The 11,156-nt window shown below is 43.6% G+C and overlaps 1 pseudogene; it reads right to left on the minus strand.

The window, feature by feature from the left end:
• Nucleotides 1-6,055: 6,055 nt before the first annotated feature.
• Nucleotides 6,056-6,910, minus strand: LOC128068343 (ribonuclease H1-like; annotated as a pseudogene).
• Between the last annotated feature and the right edge of the window lie 4,246 nt (nt 6,911-11,156).

The following is an 11,156-nucleotide window of genomic DNA, read 5'->3' on the forward strand; positions in this document are numbered from 1 at the left end:
AAGATAAAGAAATGCTATTAAAAAGTTAGGTGTAATTGAGAAGTGTTACAAATTTCTGTTCAGGGTTTTTGGAGGAGGAATGAGTCATTTGTGCTTGGGTAATCAGGATAAATTAATGCCAGCTGAAATTTAGAAGAGGCGAAACAGGTTGAGAAAGCAAGGAAAACGTGCACTGTCTTTTCAATTAATTTTTGTTAGCACCTGCACTGAGCGTTCGTGTTCTTGATACACCCTTGGGGGCCAGGCCAAGCCTTCAGGAAAATAAAAAGCTGTATGATACAGTACATGAAAAAACTGGTCTCTCTGCTCATTGCCCTCTATAGCTATCTCTGGTTCTTCCGTCTAAAAGAACAGAACTTTGTTGTGCATGCTCAGTTGCTTCAGTCATGTCCAGCTCTTTGCAACCCTGTGGACTATAGCCCACCAGGCTCCTCTGTCCATGGAATTCTTCAGTCAAGATTACTAGAGTGGGTTGCCATTTCCTCCTCCAGGGAATCTTCCTGACGCAGGACTCAAACCCACATCTACCTATGTAATATTATGATAAGACAGTTATATGTTGTTTTTATTTAAATTTAGAGTGCATTGCACAGTTTTCTTTGGTCAAAAGCTTATTTTTCTAAATGGAGCTTACTTGTGACTAGCAATACTGTGGGAGAGTTCTCAAGTTCCAGATTTTAAAACGTTGTTGTTTAGTTGATCAGTTGTGTCTGACTCTTTTACAACCCCCATGGACTGTAGCCCACCAGGCTCCTCTGTCTATAGGATTTCTCAGGCAAGAATACTGGAGTGGTTTGCCATTTTCTTCCTCCAGGGGAATCTTTCAAACCCAGGAATTGAATCCTCATTCCTGCATTGACAGGCGGATTCTTTACCACGGAGTAACCAGGGAAGCCCCTTTTAAAACATAAGGCGACAACCTATTGGCATGATTAATTCATATAATCTTCCCTTGGCACACTTTTCATCTGTAAGATGGAGAAAAAAGAGTGTTATTCTTTATCTTAGAAAGTTTGGGGAATAAGTTAGGAGATGTGAGAGAATGGTCAAGTACTACGAGAATTCAGTTGTTTAATTGGCATTTGCCAAGCAATTGATGTCAGCGAGGAGGCAGCCCAGAAATAAAGCAGCAAAAAGAAATTTTGCCATTCAGAATTTTCTATAGGACTAATAAAGAGTTGGCCGGATACCTAGAAGGCATTCTGTAAAGTAAGCACTTTGATTTTCTTGACTGTCTTAAATGAGAATTAAAAAGAATGTTTTCCATTCTCTAAAATTTGGTTTAAATTCTTAAAAAGATGGTCCGTGGCAGGATTGTGAGATTTCCGGAATGTCTTAAAAGCAGCACTCTCCAGCCTTCCCCATGGAAGCTTAAACGATGTTACCAATAGAGCCTTCCTGTGTTGGGTGAGGAGGGGGCACAGGTGGCTGTAGGCGCCCCTCTTTGGCTCTAAACTTCACGGCTTTCAATTTATCAGTCTCCGAAGGATGATGAGTTGAGTCTCTCCTGATAGCATATGAAGCTGTGGTTCCACAGAGGATTTAACGCTGTAGTTGCAGGGAGTCTGGGTATTTCAAATCTGAGGCTTAAAAAACTAAGCCATCCCCTCCGGCTTTTGCACTGATGCTGTGAAATCCATTTGAGAAACATGCTCGTGTTTTGCTACTCGTTCAAAGCTGTAAGCGTGACTTGGCATTGAAATAATAATTTCTTTTTTCAAAAGCTCCCTGCTGAACTACTACCAGGGTTATCTAAATATAGGTTATTTATTTGATTGGCATATGCTCTTGTCAGTTTTGCAGACAGTAAGTAATGATGGTGGCTAATGTTACAACATTGTGGTACCGCGTTTCTCATTTCTGTCCAATTTTACACTCATCCTGGGACACCTGATGGTTCTACCTGATTGAATATTCTAGATGTAATTAGAGTCATTATATAGAAATGTGTTATCTTATTATTCTCTAAATGAGAAAACAAAGAATTCTTCCTTTCTGAAATATTTTTTCTGATTCACGCCCTTGAACCCATTTGTCAAATCATAGGAGATTAAAATCCCAAACTTTTTTTTTTAACTTTTTAACCTTTAAAAATCATCTTGGTGACTTACAGGACCAAGATTGTGTAGTAGAAGATGGCCTGATTAAGTGACTTCAAGGTAAGTTATAGGAATGTGCTACAATAAAATTATAATAAGGATATAGTAGACGACTTTACGTAGTGGAGTCTACTTTTATGACACTTGTTTACCCTGTTGTGATGTCTTCATGAACGTGATTCTTTACAGTAATAAAGGAGGGCACGGCAGAGCAAAGTTCGTGGTATCTTCCTGTCAGTTTAGACATCACCTGGCACCACTAACTGGTGTCACAATTGGTTTTAATGAAGAAGTTTAACAATAAAAGCAAAATCATAAGAAAAAAATCAGTGATTCACAGGATTATGCTCACCATTTAAAATAATGCTCATCCAATGATCATGATTTAAGGAGAAAAATATTCTAATATGAACAAATGTATCCAAATAGTCTGTTCTTTCCCAATGGTTCATATAAACTTTGAAAAGGAAGGGTTATTATATACATGACTTAGTGTTCATTTCTTAGAAACACATATGTGGTCAACAGTCTGTCAGTTATCAGTACTCTAGCCCTTATTGAAGATAAGGCATTCATATTTTGGTACACATCTGTTTGGTGAAAAATCTTGACAGTACACGCACTGGTGTGTAAAGATATCTGCCTTTTAAGATACGTGCCTTTTAAAGATATCTTTAGCCTCTTTGCATGTCACTAATATTCTTTTAGTCTTTTTGATTGTGAAATATAATGCAAATATAGAAAAGGACGTAAAGCAAAAAGATACAAAGAATTTTGCATAAAATGAACACCCATGTAATCACCACCCATGTCAACAAACAATATTTTGAGCACCCTAGAAAACCCTTAACCATTCATTCAACATGCTTTTCCTGGAAGTATGACATTCATTTATGTCTGAACAGAGATTTACTGCTTTCAGCTGTCTTTTACATAGTGTAGATTTGGCCAGGAAGTTTGTTCAGGGTTTTTCTACATGCAAAAACCCCAAACAAACTTTTTGGCCAACCTAATAGGTGAGAGTGAAAGTCACTCAGTCGTGTCCAACTCTTTGCAACCCCATGGACTATACAGTCCATGGAATTCTCCAGGCTGGAATACTGGAGTCGCTAGCCATTGCTGTCTCCAGGGGGTCTTCCCAAGCCAGGGATCGAACCCAGGTCTCCCACATTGCGAGTGGATTCTTTACCAGCTGAGCCACCAGGGAAGCCCAAGAATACTGGAGTGGGTAGCCTATCCCTTTCCGAGTAGATCTTCCCGACCCAGGAATCAAACCGGGGTCTCCTGCATTGCAGGTGGATTCTTTACCAACTGAGCTATCAGGGAAGCTCAACCTAATAGGTATTTGTATATAAATCATTTTTCACAATTAGCCTGTCAGTTAGTACACTGAACTTATATGATAGACTGTAGCAATTAAAATAGTATCATGCTAGCTCATGGGTGAAGGTCAAAACCAGGAATTCAGGGCCCTTACATGGCTCAGGTGGGTGGGCAGCGTCTATTATTAATGGGTTTCTGAAGAGTCAGGACAGATTTGGAGTTTAGGCAGCTCTCCAAATTCAGGGCAGATTCAGAGAGTCAGGTGGCTAGAGGAAATGAGTTCTCATTCTGAGGAAGGGGCTTTTCTACCCACCTACCATCTTTATCATTTTCTCATCTCTTTCCACACCATCTTAGGGAGCTGTGAACTGGATAATTTTAATTACATCCCAAGGCCCTGATGGCATTCAGTAGTTTAGGTGCCCTAATTACCAGGCAGCCTTAACAGTAAACATTTAGGCCACACATATTTAAACTGTTTGAATTTCACAGGTTTAGGATTATGATGACTGTGATTTTGAAATTTTGTATTTGCTTTAAGTGCTCTCAGTATCAAATAACAGAAAACTCAGTGAAGTTATAAAGCAAAAAGGAATTTACTTTGTTGCACAAAACAAGAAGTAAAAAGGTGCTGGCCTTGGCTCAGTAGCTGGAAAATGGTAAACCGTCTGCTTATAATGTGGGAGACCTGGATTCGATTTTTGGGTGGGAAAGATCCTCTGGAAAAGGTAATGGCAACCCACTCTAGTACTCTTGCCTGGAAAATCCCATGGGCAGAGGAGCCTGGCAAGCTACAGTCCATGGGGTCGCAGAGTCGGACACGACTGAGACGACTTCACTTTCACTTTACTTGTCTTATAGTCACAAGAGAGCTACTGTTGCTCCACATATTGCATCTGCATTCAAACAATGGGGTGGAAGAAGGATCTGGTATTAGCCACACTGTCTTTGCCTTTGTATCAGGAAGGCAAAAGCATTCTCAGATGCACCCAGCAGAAACCACTTCATTCTCGTTGGTCAGAATGGTGTCACTTGGCCTTTTCAGTAAAAACCTTCATTCCATACTCACAACATTTTCTCTTTCCTTCTTTTTAAGGAAGAGTCTGGATGTCACTTTTGTGTCAGTGTAATACACAATAGCAAGAACATATACAGAAAGAGGTCAGATACTGAGGGGACCTTGAGAACTCAAGACTTTTGTAAGTTTCTGAAGTCTTTTTGAAAGATTTTTGGACTTCATCAGAGTATAAATTTGGAGTCTGAGCCCCTGTTATTTAGATCTCAGGGATGAGAAGAACCTGATTCAAAATCAGAATGATGACCTTGGTGCTCAGGTTGAAAGGAACAGGGCCATTCTCCCTCTGCAATAGAAAGATGATAAGATGATTATTTTTGAGAATAAGAGATTAAAGGAAAACAGGGGACTTTGTACCTGATAATCTTGATCTTCTCTGGGAGTCATAAAAATTGCCTGCCAAGATTATAGTGAGTTTGAAATGGTGACTAGAAACTGGTGAGGGATTTCAGAAGATTCATTATTTCAAGTATTCATAAAGGTGGGCAGTAATTGAACAGAACAGATGGTGGAGCAGGAAGGCATATCCCCATTTGACATCAAGTTGCCTGATGTTGCCGAATCCTAAATAATTACCGTCTTTGCTTTTCTCCAGTATCATTTTAAGTGACCTGACTTATAATGTAAAAAGTGATAATCATCCTGTACTTGGTTGATGGGAAATTTGTTGGTTTTGCTCATAGTGGCAACATCCAGACTGAATGGTGTGTGTGTGTATGTGTGTTTAATGAAGAGTCAATAGCCCGGGTGAATAGAGAGCTGGAGAGTGAGGCGGCTGTGATAAACAGCAACAGCCCTCTTTACCTATGAGGACTGCTGTGTCCTAGGCTTCAGAGTCTGTCCTCAAATTGAGGAGGAGGAGTCTTGCCTTGTGGGCTGGACTTTGCCTTAAAAACCGCAGGAGCCATTTTGCTTTTTCTTCATCCCTTACCTCCTCTCTCTCTAGCCCTTTCTCCTCCACCTTCCTGCCCTCCCGTCTTCTCTCCTGGTCCTCTCCTCTCCTTCTTCCCTTTCTTCTTTTCAAAAGGAGTTTATTGGTTGCTCATTACGTGTCAGGGATATTTTTATGTGGTATAGATACAGCGGTGACCAAATCAGAGAAATTCCTACCTGATGGAGCTGATCTAAACCTCTGACATAGGTAGTATATTAGGGAGCAGTGGGAGCCCGGGAGGAAGGTGAGGTGGCAGGAGGGGGGCTGCCTGCCGTGGATGCTTCTGGTGCCGGTGAGGAGAGATGGCGAGATTCTAGCTGGGTTTTTTTTTTTTTTTTTTAAATGTTAAAAGTTTTTAATTTTCAAGGTGCTTTTAACAAAAATAACCAGACACTTTTACAGCATTCATTTACAACCACAGTCTTCAGACGCCGGTGACTGCAGCTATCTGGTGGGCATGCAGCCGGGACTGTCAGGGGCAGGTGCCCCGCCTTGTGCCCAGCGGGTGCAGCCACGTCCCCCCGGCTAAGCATGGGTCCTGGGTAGGGGTAGGGGGCGCACCTTCCTCCAACCCCGCGAAGGCACTGGTCCACCTGAGAGTCCTGCCTCCATCCTGCCAACTGCTCAGTCTGCGGGCTGCTTCACACCTTCTCTCGCTAGGCTGTCCCCTTCTTCGTTGCCTCTAAATCCCAAATGGCCAGGAACATGCATCCACTGAATGTCCATGCCCCGCGCCAGCCGCTCCAGCTCCGCGAAGTCCTCCTTATTGGTCACCTCCTCCCGGTGCTGGTCCTCCAGCCATTCTGCTTCCGGCCCTTCACCCAGGTGGTGATGCCATTGATGGTAAACATGCTGTCCGTGTAGAGAACCAGCTTAGTGATGTCCTGAGCCTTAGCTTGCTCGATGGCTTTGCAGGCTGCATGAATCTCCACCCTTTGGTTTGTTTGTTGCCCAGGAAGTCTAATTCCTACATTTAAGGGATGGCCTGGTCCCCAGTACACGCTGATTCCTGCGCGAGCCCTCTTGCGCCGGTTACTGGAGCAGCAGCCGTCAGTGTAGACGACCAGAGTCCCCTATGTAAGAAAAGGTGCCTTTGCTAACTGGAGGTGGTGGCTCTGTGCTCTGTCTCACGTGCTTTGCACACAGCTCTGCATTTTCACCCTCATCCAAGGGCTCGCGGAGTCGCATGCTTGCTTTCACTTGTGGTTCTTCTACGTGTTTAGTTTTTTGCCCTTCTGAATGACTGGGGCTTGCAGCCCTGCTGACAAAGGCCCAGGCTTCCTCCTCTGTGGCAAACTTCTTAAATCTGGCTGCAGGAAACTGGTCCACCTGCGCTCTGCATTCATCTCACGTGCGGAAGACCCCGGTCTTGCGGCCCCTCCTCACGGCATAGAACATGGCAAGACTGCGGCAGCTCGGGCTATTGCAGCCCACAGTGGCCAAGGCCACTCTGTGCACCACGCCCGGAAGCCGGGTCATCGCTCACTCCCGGCCATTGCCGAGCACCTCAGCTCCCTGCCGAGGGCCGCCATCACAGAGCCCCTCTAGCTGGGTTTTAAAGGAAAGGCCTGTAGACTCCCTGATGGCTAGGACGCGGGGTGTAAGAGGCCCAGGTGTCGGAGACAACTCGGGACGTGAGTAGACACAACCCAGGACGAGACATGGGACAAAGAGTAAATTTTCGGCTTTGGGAATGGAGTGAGCTTGGCGATGATTTCAGTAGTGTCCTGCTCTGACAGGTTTCTGCGTCTTAGGAGGGCAGAGTCTGTGTTTCTTGCAGTGGCCTCAGCAGGTGCTCACTAGAGCGCTCACCAGGCTTGAGGGAGGTGCTTCCTCCGGCGAGTCATCGCAGGACTCGCCTGCTGACTGTAGCGCCTTTTCTCGAAGAGGGGAGTCCGCTCGGAAAGGCAGGCCCAGGCTCTCTCCTGTTTCGTTCGACTCCTTCTCCTGTTCAGGCTGGTAGTGAGCCCTTGGCCTTTCCAGTCTGGGCTCTGTGTGATAAGTCAGGGAAGATGACACTGAGCGGACTCACCGTGACGTCTGAAGCCGAAGCTCCCCGCAGGGACGGGCTCGCCACCCTGCCCTGCGCTCTGTGTTCCTGACCCAGGGAAGCTGGCTGGTTCTGGGTCTCGTGGGATGAAGACCATCTGCTTGGTGGTGAAGTGCTGTCCTCCGACTCGACCTTGGTTTTTTCTGAAAGTGCTCATCAGACCTCGGTTTGTCCCTCCTGTATTCTGTCTTGCAGTTTACTCATAACCCTGGCTCAGGAAAGGCCTCCTGAGGGTGGAATCCCCTGGGGAGATACAGCCGCGTTGGTCACGTCTCCTTCCGCCTTCCATTTTTCACAGTGATTTACAGACATAGTCCCATGCACATTAGCTCATCTGTGGCTCCCATTGTGCAGGTGGAGGGATGGGAATTTTTAGCAAGTCATTGACACAACCAAAGTCATTGTTACCAACAGTAGCAGCGAGATGCTATATCTAGGTCTCCTCAGTACTAAACATAATGTTTTTCCCCTTATATCCATGATGACTTTGGACATATATTAAGGGTGAGTTTCCTTTGAGTCCTTGGGGGTAATGTGCACATTCATCAAAGTCTGAGCAGCAGCATAGGGAACCTCTGTAAAAAGCGTGAAAATAGAAAACTCTCCACTATATATTTTATTAGCCAAAACCCTGTACATTCGTTCATCCATCTCTTGTTTGAAGTATGTCAAATTTTTCATTCGAACCTGAAATGTATCCAAATATATTTTCTTTGAGAGTTGCCTTTCATAGTTTTTTTTTTTTAAGTGCTGAATTTTTGTATAAATTTTGTTATGTTTTTTGATCGGGTGGTATTTGTGACTGTATTGGGAAATGAAGAATAACATCCCCAAACTGTCGAAGAATTTCTATAATAGCTGCTTTCTCCTGAGTACTTCTGAATGCCACCATCTTGGCAGAATGCAATATCTATTAATTATCGCAAAATCTTAAAAGTCTCCAGCTTCAAAACGGAAACTATGTTGCACTTATTTTTATGGTAAAGAAAATCTATCATGGTGTGTGCCCAGGAGAGTTATGACGGCAGATAAAGCATGATGCAAATGGCACTGGGCAGGTTCCAGGTGGCAGTAACTCTTATCCACAGCCAAGACCATCAGCATAAATAGGACGAATGTGGGAATCGGCCACCGAGGCCGTGTGTTTACTTCCAAGAGCAACTGTGCCATCTCGTTTCCAAGACCTGAGCCACCCAAACACATTGTTCTGCGTTACATAATGCTACCATTTAAACGCTGTCATTCCAACGTGAAGACCAGCTGTGCACATCAGGGCCCAGCTGCGGGGTTGAGGTACCGATGAGCCATCTGGCGCCTGGTTCTGGGTGGTTAAATTCCAGCCGGGCATTTCACTCCATATCCAGCTGTGATACAGTCAATTGAAGGCTGCATATTATTCCTCAGAAATCACTCCTCAGGGACATTCCTCAGAAATAAATTTATACCAGAGGTGTCATTGATTGGTTCTATACTTTCAATGACAGCATTTGCCAAAATAAAACCAGAGAATCATTTGGTCATTTTGCTGTCTTTGTGTGAAACAAAGCAGTTAAAGAGAATGAAGCTTTTCGGTCCTTCTGCAGATTATTTGTGTACAGGGGCAACCTGCAGTATAGCTGCCTGGCTTCCCTCATCTCTCTGAGAGGAACAGTCAGGTGCTCCACAAAGGCTCAAACAGCAAAGGCGATAATTAGCCTGATTTCCAGAATCATTCTGTCCGCAGGTATGTGAGACAGCAGACTCGCCTCTCCCTCGATACCAAATGTTTTCAAGGGAAGGATCTGAAAATGCTACCTTAAGTTTTTATACGTATGACTAATCATGGTGTCCTCGGGGAGAAAAAGACCTTGAAAAATTAGACTTAACATTTCAGCATTTTCGGTAATTTCTGTTGCGTTACTGAAACCATGCACCTCAGATTTGGACTTGAACCCACCGTCTTTTCACTGAGATCACACACCTGGTCTTAGGACTTAGTGAGGCTCAAGCGCTTGATGTCTCACTGCAGAAAAAATTCAGTGAGAGACAAAGCGATAGGTTAGAAGTGGATTTTTATTTAGAAACACACTATGAGACAGAGTGTGGACCATCTGAGGAGGTGAGAGCGACCCCAGGGTACGAGATGGTCAGTTTTTATAGGGATCGATCATTTCCTAGGCTGATGTGTGGAGGAGTAGTCCAGCTATTTTGGGGAAGTGGTGGGGGTTTCCCGGAATTGGGCCACAGCCCACTTTTTGGCCTTGGAACTGTCCTGGCGACCGTGGGTGTGTCATTTAGTGTGCTGATGTGTTAGGAGAGAAGGCTGAGGCTCAAGTTCTAGTGGTAGTCAACATGGATCTGTTTGGTTCCAATCAGTTTATGTCCGGTCCTCAGGCTGTGTCATTCTTTCAAAGGTTGTGCCCTGCACCCTTCCTTCCTGTTTTATAAGGATATGGAACTATGGACTTAATCTTTATTATGTTTTAGCGTCTTCAAAGGAGCCGACTTTTCTTATAACTTATTACAATGTTTCACTTAGTGATGCTCTAAAGAGAATTTTAGCTTAAGCAAACAGCCCTAGGATATATTAATTACTGAGAATAGAGTTATGCTATATATTAGTGTATGTTAGCTGTCAAATGCAGTGAGCTTGAAATAAAATAGTTTTCTTTTTCCTTAAAATTAAATTTACTTTGCTCTGTGATTTCTGATTGGAAAAGCTAACCATTTATCCCTAGATGGAACCTTCTTTTCGGAGCTGCAATTGCTAATTTAAACACACAAAAAGTGAATATATGTGCAGAGAAAGTATTCAGTAAAGACACTTTATTATCTTTTTGGAGTGTTTAGAGAAACTCTTGTGTGGGGATTATATGAGTAACCAAAACACAGATAAGCACAGTAATGCAAACTTCCAATGCATATGTATCAGGGTTCCTCAGAGAAGCAGAGTCGATAGCATCCATATAAATAGGTAGATATAAGAGGAGATTTATTAGAGGAATTGTCTCATGAGGCTGTGGGGGCTGAGAAGTCCCACAGTCTCTTGTCTGAAAGCTGGAGAATGAGACAGTCCAGTGGTGTAATTCAGTCTAAATCTGAAGGTCTGAAAGCCAGGACTGAGGTCAGAGGCAGGAGAAATTGGGCATCCCAGCTGAAGGAGAGAGAGAATTTGCTGTTCCCCTGCCTTTGTGTTCCACCTGGGCCTTCAAGGGATGGGATAGTACCACCCGCATAGGTGAGGGTCTCCTGAATCAAATGCCGGTCTCTTCCAGAGACACCAGGACAATAGGCTCAGAAGTAATGTTTTACCAGCATCTGGGCATCCTTGAGGCCAGTCAAGGTGACACAGAGAATTTACCACCACAGAGTATATTCAAGTTGGGTGGTTTGTTTTCTTTACAGTTCTAAATGAAGAAATTCTTAAGGAACACTTTCACTTTTATTACTATGGGTTTAAGTTCAGGGCTTGTTTCTCAGCTTCTGAGTGGTCTAAAATAAACCAGTGAGTGTATTATGACAATTTATAGTCTCTTTGCATATGTTTGAAAGAGAATTTAAACAGAGAAGATTTTTAGAGTTGATATCAGGGTTACATATGCATTGTAATTTCTTCAAAATATATATTTTAGAACCCCACTAATACTTTGAATACAAAATAGAGAAGTCCAACCCTTACACTTTATAGGTGCCCAT

Source organism: Budorcas taxicolor, chromosome 24 (assembly GCF_023091745.1).
Source record: "Budorcas taxicolor isolate Tak-1 chromosome 24, Takin1.1, whole genome shotgun sequence".
Classification (NCBI taxonomy): domain Eukaryota; kingdom Metazoa; phylum Chordata; class Mammalia; order Artiodactyla; family Bovidae; genus Budorcas; species Budorcas taxicolor.